We start from the raw sequence: 9,279 nt of genomic DNA, 5'->3' as shown, positions 1-9,279 counted from the left end.
ACGTGACAAAGCTGTTTTAAACCATATCCACTCGGACCTACAAAGGTTGTTCTTGCAGGCATAAGCCTGTCCTCGAAGTGCTGTTGTCAGCCCATCTATCTAGCTGACAGCACCTTCAAGCTGGTACAATTCCTGGGTCTGCTTCTTTTTCTATCAAAATTCGTTTCTATTTTTAGAGTTGACCTAGGAAATAGGGGTGTTCTTGTAAGTAATTGGGCTCTCCCATCATCAACTCACTATAGGTAGATAGCACTTAGTATGTTCTACCTTGGTAGAAAATTAGCAGTTGTTTCTTAGTTGATTAGTTGTTTTCATGCTTGGCAACAATGTCAGCCCTCTTAAGAAGCCTGGACCCCGCCTGAGTAATTTAGGTAATGGCTACCGGGGTGTACAGTAATCTTTCAGTCCCATCCAGTGAACTGTGGAAATGCCAATGATTTTGCAAAATCCCAGAGGATTGTGGTCCTACAGTCTTCTTTCATTCTTATCTCTATTTTTGATGAATTCTTCTCACTTAGGTCACCATTTCCCTTGGCAGTGTCTTCTCTTTGCTTCTACTCTTCTCCAAGATTAACCTAAGCCATCACCAACACAAGATATTTAGTTATATTCAGCCAAATACTTCTCAAAGTTTGCATTCAGAGAAAGGGAATTAAATCTCTAAATAGCAAACATACAGCAGAACATTATATTATCCAAATTCTGTTTCTAAAACCTCAACGCCCACCACCACCTCGGATCTCTTCCTTTGTCATCTTCTCTGGGGATCCTCCATTTCTGCCATATTGCTCACGCTTCAAATGCTTCCTTTCCTCTTGTCTGTTTCTTTATTTTTTCTTTCTTAATCTTCCTTCCCAGGCATTATCACCTCTTCTCTCCCAGGGCATCTTACTCAAGGATATGTCAAATTTTAAAAAATGACAATAAGAAATAAATATATACATACATAATAAAAACTGACAAAAATAATCATTGAGGATAATTTTCTTGCCCTTTGTTTCACTTTTCTGTTGTCTTTGACTGGCCTTCCATAAACAAAACAGTCCATCAAGTTGGTTTAGACTTAAGCCCTGGCTTTAATAAGATATTTTATTTTCTTCTTGGTTAATGGCATCATTGCAATGCTAAAATTTTGGAATCAAACTAAATGGACAACAAAATAATTGTGGTTAAATAAATTCTATTATACTCATTATAAAATACTATTCAGCTATTAAAACTATGTTCTTTTAAGTAATATTTGATTATATTGACAGATTATGTATATGTATACATATATATGCCATACATATAGATTTCACATAGATGTATACAGACAATTTTGATTTTTAAAACGGATTAAATGCTCAATTAAAGAAACATTTAAACTATTAATAAAAGGAAAAGTGCAAGTAAGAAAACATATCATTGTTGAACAGAAAATACATACCAATTTACATGTCTATCCACATCATTTAAAAGTACAATTTGCTTAAACACTTACAAAAATTGTTTTTATAACTTAAAAATATAAATATTTGTCAAATTAATTAGTGAAAATGGTTTGTTATCATAATTTAATTTACATTTTTTGTTTACCAGTGAATATCCTAAAGATTAAATAATATTTCAAGAATATTGAAAGTTTGTATTCCTTCTTTTGTGTCTTGTCTACTATTTTTCTTTAACCATTTTAAGCTGATGTTCAAAATTTTAAATTGATTACTAAGTTTTCTGTTTTTAAGAATATTAACTCACTGTCAGCCATGTATATTCATGCTTTGTTTTCACGTTAGTTTCCTCTGTGAAGGCATACAGTCAACATTATCCAATTTTTTTCTTTATCTATTTGATGGTAATGATATTTACTGAGTGATTTCTATGAGCCAAGCACTGTGCTAAGTGCTCTATATTCATTGTCTCTTTTCGTCTTCCTAACGACTGGATGATGAAGGTCCCATTATTATCCCTGGTTTACAATGGGCAGATTATGATTTAGAGAGGTAAAATAGGCCAGCTAAGGTTACATGGTTTGCTAATAATAGAGACAGAATTAGAATGGTTCGACCTCTGAGAGTATGTTTGTAAGTACTGTACCATACTGCCTTTATAGGATCTATTTCTGCGCCTTTGCTTTAGTAAGATCTTCATCCTAAGATTCTACACATAGCTATATACATTTCTTTTTAGATTTCTATGGCTTTCATTTTATATTTGGATACTTAAATTATTTTATTTAATGTTGGTATAAGTTGTGAAGTATATATCCAACTTTATTCAATAAATTATTTTGGGCAAACCAGCTGACATTTTAGAAAAAAATAATATATTTTTTGTGCACTGAAAAAATGAGAATTGAGTAGAGACTTAAAGAATGCATTAAAATGGAGAGAGGTGTGACAGGATAGTTTGTGATTGGGGCTTAGTACAAGCTGAAGCACATAATAAAAATGATACTATGGAATAAGAAAACTGTAGAAACCGGCTTAAGTGATGTGCAGAATTGCACATTAACTTTGGATTGTTAAATTGGGGTCTGGTCTTAAATGCAGCTTCTCTATGGCACTCTGGTTAACCAAGCATGCTGCTTGGAATCCCTGGAATCATAATTATTTCGTGTTTATAACCAGCACCCCAGAGCAAAGTTAGAGGTAAACATAAAATGTTTTTAATATCTCCTCTCTCAATCACTCAGGGATGTGTCTGTTCCTATTTGAGTACTCCCAGGTAGGAAATAGGCTAAAGACAGACCTTCCAGGAGAAACAAGTTGTTTGGTAACAGGAAACAGAAAAAGAACTACAGATTGAACAAAAACATTGGCCTAATATCATTTATTCCGGGAGACAAAAAATGTAAATTTTATTTACAACTGTGACTCACCTTTAGCATTGATTTTTGATTTGATGTTTTTCTTAAGAGCCCTCCCAGCACAGTGAAATACGGTAAGAAGCTTCCCCAGTCCTCTCTTCCCTTTCTCCTCTTCTTTTCTAGACAAATAAATAAAGGTAATTTTGCTACTATAATCCTGAAAAGTTTTGTTGCTAGTTTAAGCCCTGAGCATACCTTTCTGTCAGAACCTAAAATATACCTTACTGATTCCAGAGGAATTCTTGGCTTTGGTTATATTTTTAAATATGGTCCTGCAAAGTCACAGTTGGCCCTCCCAGATGCAGTGACAGCTTCCAAATTCATGGCAACCATAAGAAACACAAATCTGCATTCAGGGCTTTATAGACCAAGAAAAGGGAATTATTTCAAATCAAAAAAGACTCACTAAGGTAATTTTTGTTGGGCTGGCTGAAAGGAGCTATTAGTCACTATTCCTTGAGAATTTTTCATTTCACCTAATTACTCAATCTATATTATAGATAGGTTTTGTTTTTGGTTTTTTTTAGTTGTCTCTGGATAGAAAGGCAATTAATAGTAAAGCATCAAAATAATTCTGAACAACTTACCCACTATGACGTATGGTTTCAGAGAACTTGTGCTGTGGCGTCAGGCTGTCCATGCACTATCATCATAATCATCAGTGGGAACAGTTTTGTGATGACAATTCTCTCTTCCAGCCATTTAGGAACATTGCCACGTGTGATAGGGCAACAGAAAGATTTTTTATTGAGTCCTTTTACTGAGAGAGAAGGGATTAAATAAAGAAAAGAGAAAAGAATGGCTATATTTACACTACTCTTGTGGGTAGATCCTCACTCATGAAAAATTCTTGGCTAAAAAATATAAACTGGAAGTTGACATGACAATAGAGCAGAACCTTCAAATCTTACTTATCTCTATTGGGATTAACTTTAACTAAGTTTGGATGGAAAGGGGCAGTAAGAAGCAGAGTGTAGATCTTAACTTCAGGTGTTTGTCAATGTAACTAGTCAATATAGAGATGACAGAGAATCCTCAAATGTTAATTCCCTGCATTCTGTGAGGCTACAGTGACAGTTTCTTTAGAGAAATATGCTATTTGCATGTCATTTTTACTTCAAGGGCAAGATTTTTTTCCCAGGATCAAAGTTCTTCTAAGAAGAAAAAGTGGAGAGTTGCTTTATGCACAAAATTTAAGACATTGGGTCATGATGAGAAACAAAATTGATTATTGAAATGAATGGATAGGTAATTAGATACGTAAATGTTTATAGGAAAATGTATGGTTTTGGAAGATAGTTATCATAATATCATATACTCTCTTCTCTCGACCTATATTTATGGGTAGTTATTTTCTGGATGAACCTAGAGATTTCTACTACAAAATAAAATTTTACTTCCAGACTTTAGACTTTAACTACCAATAAAATGAAGAGAACAAATGTTCTAATACTAATGTTATTCATAGACATAAGTGTACCACAAGTACAATGACAAGATTAAAACTGCTCTTAATTTTCTAGAGTGTGGTGGAATGGTTACAATTTAGACACTGTTTAGAGTCAATCAGGTCTGAGTTCAGATTCTATGTCTTCCACTTATTTACTGCATGAGCTTGGACATGTTACTTTATCTCCCTGACACTCAGTTTTTTCAACTGTAGTAAGAAGATAAAATACTTTGTAGAAACCAAAAGTAAGTGAGATAACACATATGAAACACTGAATGCAATGCCTACCCCAGAGCAAGTATCCCTCAATCATGACTATTTTATTAGTAATAAATACTTTAAAAATACGTGTTAGGAAGCATACAATTGACACTTGATGCGAGCTGCAAATTAGATAAACAGTCATGAGGTCATTCATTCCTTAATGAAACTCAGATTGTGGATGTACTTCCTTTTAGCTCTCTCTGATTGGAGTTTAGTGGATTTTTAATAGAAGAGCTAGAGTGGCACAGGACTGGAAGTTAAATTTCATGATAGAACTCCAAAGGTCAATACTACATGCTGGTTGTCCTCATTCCACTCAATTATATGATTTAGTTAAGTTCAAGCATTGTGATACTTCACTTTGTATTGCCTATTTTTTCCTCTGTTTATTCATTATATCTACCCTCCCTTTGCCTCCCCAGCTATGTCTCATTTATCTTGAGCTGTGGAACACAGTTCATCATGTGGTAACTCATCAATACAAATTGGTCAGTTGATGGCATCCATCTTTTTCTCTTTCCTTAGGGAAGAACTCCCCACTCTCCTGCACCCAGGGGAGAGTATCCCATGTTCATGTAACACAGAATGTGCAAGGATATCTGTTTGCTCTGTTACAATCATCCTACCTCTTAACTATCTACAAACACACGTGTACCTTTAAACAAGCTCCCCAACGCTGTCACATGGTCACCGAAAAGGGGGCTCCAGCTCTCTGGTCTTCTGTTCTGAAGTTAAGAACTACTTTCCTCTCTCCCCAAAACAATGACAAAAGCAATAATAACAGAGAGTTCAGAACTAATTGTAAATCTCTTATACTATACAGATAGGCTTATAAACCCCTTCTAAACTTCTTCCTCTGTAACCCAAATTAGATTTATTGGAAATTCCAGGCTCTGAATTGGCCTTCAGTAAACATCTTAGGTTGAATGGACTGTGCCTAATCCCCAGTTTTCTAGATCTAGAATGGAGGATGCTGTTATCTTTAACTTTCACCTACTTCCTTTGGATCTTATAAAATTTTTCCCTGTTTAACGCATTATGTGAAAGGGAGCTAATTTCCAGGAAGAGAGCTAATGTTTGTCACCAATCTTTGGCTAATCAACAGTAGGAGAAACATAAACACCCATGACAGCACCATGGCTTTTATTAAAACTTTTTTTCCCAGAGATTTTCTTGGAGTGTCTGGAACCATACTGAAACAAAAAAACACATAAACTTAGGCTGCTGTAACTAACAGAAATGTAATTACAATAATAAAAATGGCAGAGTTCTAGAAAAAATGAGAAAATTTTGATTCTTTTTTTCTATTTTGGAGATTATTTCTATGTGAGTAAAGAAAAATTATAACCTCCATTGGATATGTCAATATAATGTGGTGCTTACTGAGGGGCTTGAAACTCAGAAGCAGGAAAACCACCATAAAGGTATTGTGATAAGGTATGGAAAAGCCCTTTTATAGAGGTAATGAAGTATTTTTCTTTTGAAGCCCAAAAGATGATTTGCAGTGGACTTTCACAGCTAGGTAGTCTAAGACTTTGAGTAGATAGTGAAAAACAGCCTGCTTACACTGCAAGAGTATCAATGAGATTTTCCTGTTTGCGTCATTTGGAGCCAGAAAAGGACTGAGATGACTAAGCAAAACATCTTAGCCCACTGAACAAAATTAATACGTATTTTTATCACCCTCAATTTCTAACAGATTGCAAGAAATGTCTGGATGAAAAGTCAATGCATCTCTAAAGAATAGAAAAAAGCAATAGTAGGCCCTGGTGAATTATTAGATATGGTTGAGTAGAATCAATTTTATACAACCCTTAATATATATTTCTATGTCACAGGATTTCTGGCAGATTCTATAAATGTAATGCATGAAGTAAGCCAAGAAGATTTGTCCAAAACAAGATAAGATAAAATACGGGGTGGAGAATAATTAGATCCATTTGAAAATGAAATTAGATCAAACATATATTGTCTGGCTCCAAATAAAAAAGTAAATAAACCTAGAGAACACTGTTTTGCTGAGAAAATAAGATAGGTGATATTAGAATCTGTCCATGTCACACTGTACTTACTGAGACAGTTCCAACCATGCTGTTCTTACCTTCACCTACAGACTATAGGTTTAAAATATACTTTTTGTGTAGGTAAAAATGCCTTATTCTTACTCTTTTTATTATGGCAAACTCCAATCAGATTCCTGTCCACTCCTCATCTACATGCCTGGTTTTGACCTCTGACTCTGAGACATTAGTATTTCTTATCAATAGGAATAGATTCTGATTCCATTTTTAACTTTGAGTCTTGAAACCTATATGTTTCTAATGCTGCCTGCCTGCCTGCTGCTCCTGATTCTGTGCTGAAACCAAATTTAAGACTGTCCTACAGACTCTTTGGGTTCATTCTCATGGTTTGCCCCTTCATTTTATTTTCATCTTTGCCCAGCAATCTTCAAAAGGTAATTGAGATCACAGATGTGCCACTTTTATAGAGCAAAATATATAAATAATTTTAGCTAAGTTGATATCTTATAGTAGATACCCCTGTTGTGCTATTTTTTCTCCAAAACACATCATTATCATTCTCCATCTAATCCTTTGCTTATGCCACTCCACCTGCCTGAAACAATTTTCTTTTAACTCCTTTTGTTTATCTAACTTTCTTATCTTTTCATCTGTTCTCCCCCTGACTTAGTCCCTTCCTTACTTCATTCTCCTTCCCCACTTTTGGAGATTTACTATTTCATGTCTCATACTACCTTACCCTATCTTGGTTTCAGACGTACCATCTGGACCTACAGCAATACCTACTGGAGAAGAGGTAAGTCATGGGGCTGAAGCCAACCAACTAAGAATAAAATGACTGAGAGAAACAATCTGAGTGTCTGATGGCACAGCTAGACCTACGATTGGTTCTTATTATGGGAGAATAACAAAAAATCTATTTATTTTAGCCTATCTTAGGTTTTCCATTAATTTCAGTCAAATGTATTCTAACTGATAAAATAATGAATAAATATTGTTGAATGAATGAATAAATGTAGGCTTATTCATTCCTAGTTTTAGCTTCTGTAAACTTTTGTGTGTTTTGTTTTATCCCATTCTTTATAGAATTATTACTGGGTCTTCTATGCATATGTGATATCTCATCAAAATGAACTATAGACTCTTCAGAGGCAAAGGATGTAACTTACTCTTCTTTCTATCTCCACTAGATCAGTGTGTAGTAAGAACTTGATGATTATGATGATAACGATTGTGATGCGGTTGATAAAGATAATAGTAATAAAACACCTACAGTGAAAAGAATTTAATCTGTTATCAACTACAGACTTACTTCAATTCATGACTGACTATATTTTACTATTTTCAAACAAAGCCATTATGATAAACATTGAAGTCTGTTGGAACTATAACAACAGCAACTGCGCTTAAACTTACCACTGCTTTGGTCTCAAGTTGAAGAGATCTTCAAACAAGGTCTCTAAAGGAGAAAGCTTTGCCATGACCTCAAGCCCACGAATGTGCCTGTACAAACTCAGAGACAGTTCAATGATTCTCAGGAAAAAGCGACAGTTAGTGTGAGCTAAATTTATTACCAGCACAGCCTGTTCCTTTAATTAAGGGGTTTTTACTCATGGTTTTGCTAGCAAAAATATGGTACTTTTTTTTCCACTCTATTTAAGGTCATTCTGTCCCATAGAGAATAAAAATGAATAATGATGGATCCAGAAATGCAGGAAAATGAGAGGACTTCTTCACTGAAATGTGCCAGAGCAACCAGAATCTTTTTTTTTTGGACGAGGAAGATTCGCCCTGAGCTAACATCTGTTGCCAAACTCACTCTTTTTGCTGAGGAAGATTTGCCCTGAGCTAACATCTGTTGCCAATCTTCCTCTGTTTTGTTTGTGGGCTGCCATCACAGCATGGCCACTGACAAAGGGATGGTGTAGGCCCACACTCAGGAACTGAACCCTGCTCAGATTGCACTGAACGTAGCCACTAGGCCTCTGGGACTGGCTCCAGAATCTTTTTACAGTCAGTATTTGTTGAAAAATATAGCATACCTTCCCCATCACTCTATCAGCCTACCTATCATATTATGTCACAGCTACATCACCCACAAATAGTTCTTAGCTAGGTTAGGTTAAAGAGTTAACATAGCTTTCAGTGGGCATTCTTAAGTTGGGGGCGTCTCATGAAACCTACTCTATAAATATAAATATAAATTCAGTAAAAATAAAACCTTCTAAAGTCACTACTTAAATTCACTTAGGGGGAAAGGTTGTGGGTTATTGATTCCACTTCACCTTTTCTGTTAGTTGCTTTTATAGGGTATATACATTAGGCTTTATTTACTCCGGACCAGACACAGTCATCATAGCTTCTGTTCTTGACCAGATAATTTTACCCCAAGTGACTATTAAGCTCTGGAAATAAAGCTATTTAATGACAAGAGGTTGTTGGGTTCATTAGAAAAGACTCAGGATGAGGTTTTGAAAGTTTGTCAGTTTGGAGCAAGCTTTTCTCTCTCTAATCAACTTAGACTGATGTCTTAAGCAGGAAGTTGAGATTTCTCTTTGTAGTGACTGCTTCACCATATTTATATAATACAAACACAAGGCACAGTTTTCTATAGCTGCCGGAAGAGCTTAGTTACCTTTTTTTCCTACCCTACCCTATCTCTATTTTCCTCTGACTTCTAAGGGTTATGCCTTTTC

General features: G+C 35.2%; 1 long non-coding RNA gene across 1 annotated transcript; it reads right to left on the bottom strand.

Moving 5' to 3' along the window:
- Nucleotides 1–498: 498 nt before the first annotated feature.
- On the bottom strand, nt 499–8,101 carry LOC139084544 (uncharacterized). Its single transcript, XR_011542001.1, has 4 exons — nt 8,000–8,101; nt 3,436–3,608; nt 2,861–2,967; nt 499–575 (listed from the first exon to the last, which is right to left on the bottom strand). It is a non-coding gene; the product is annotated as an uncharacterized lncRNA (long non-coding RNA).
- Nucleotides 8,102–9,279: the final 1,178 nt, after the last annotated feature.

The sequence above is a fragment of the Equus przewalskii genome, chromosome 7 (assembly GCF_037783145.1).
Source record: "Equus przewalskii isolate Varuska chromosome 7, EquPr2, whole genome shotgun sequence".
NCBI lineage: Eukaryota > Metazoa > Chordata > Mammalia > Perissodactyla > Equidae > Equus > Equus przewalskii.
The sequence above is the reverse complement of the archived record's forward strand: the minus strand, read 5'-3'. Positions and strand labels throughout refer to the sequence as shown.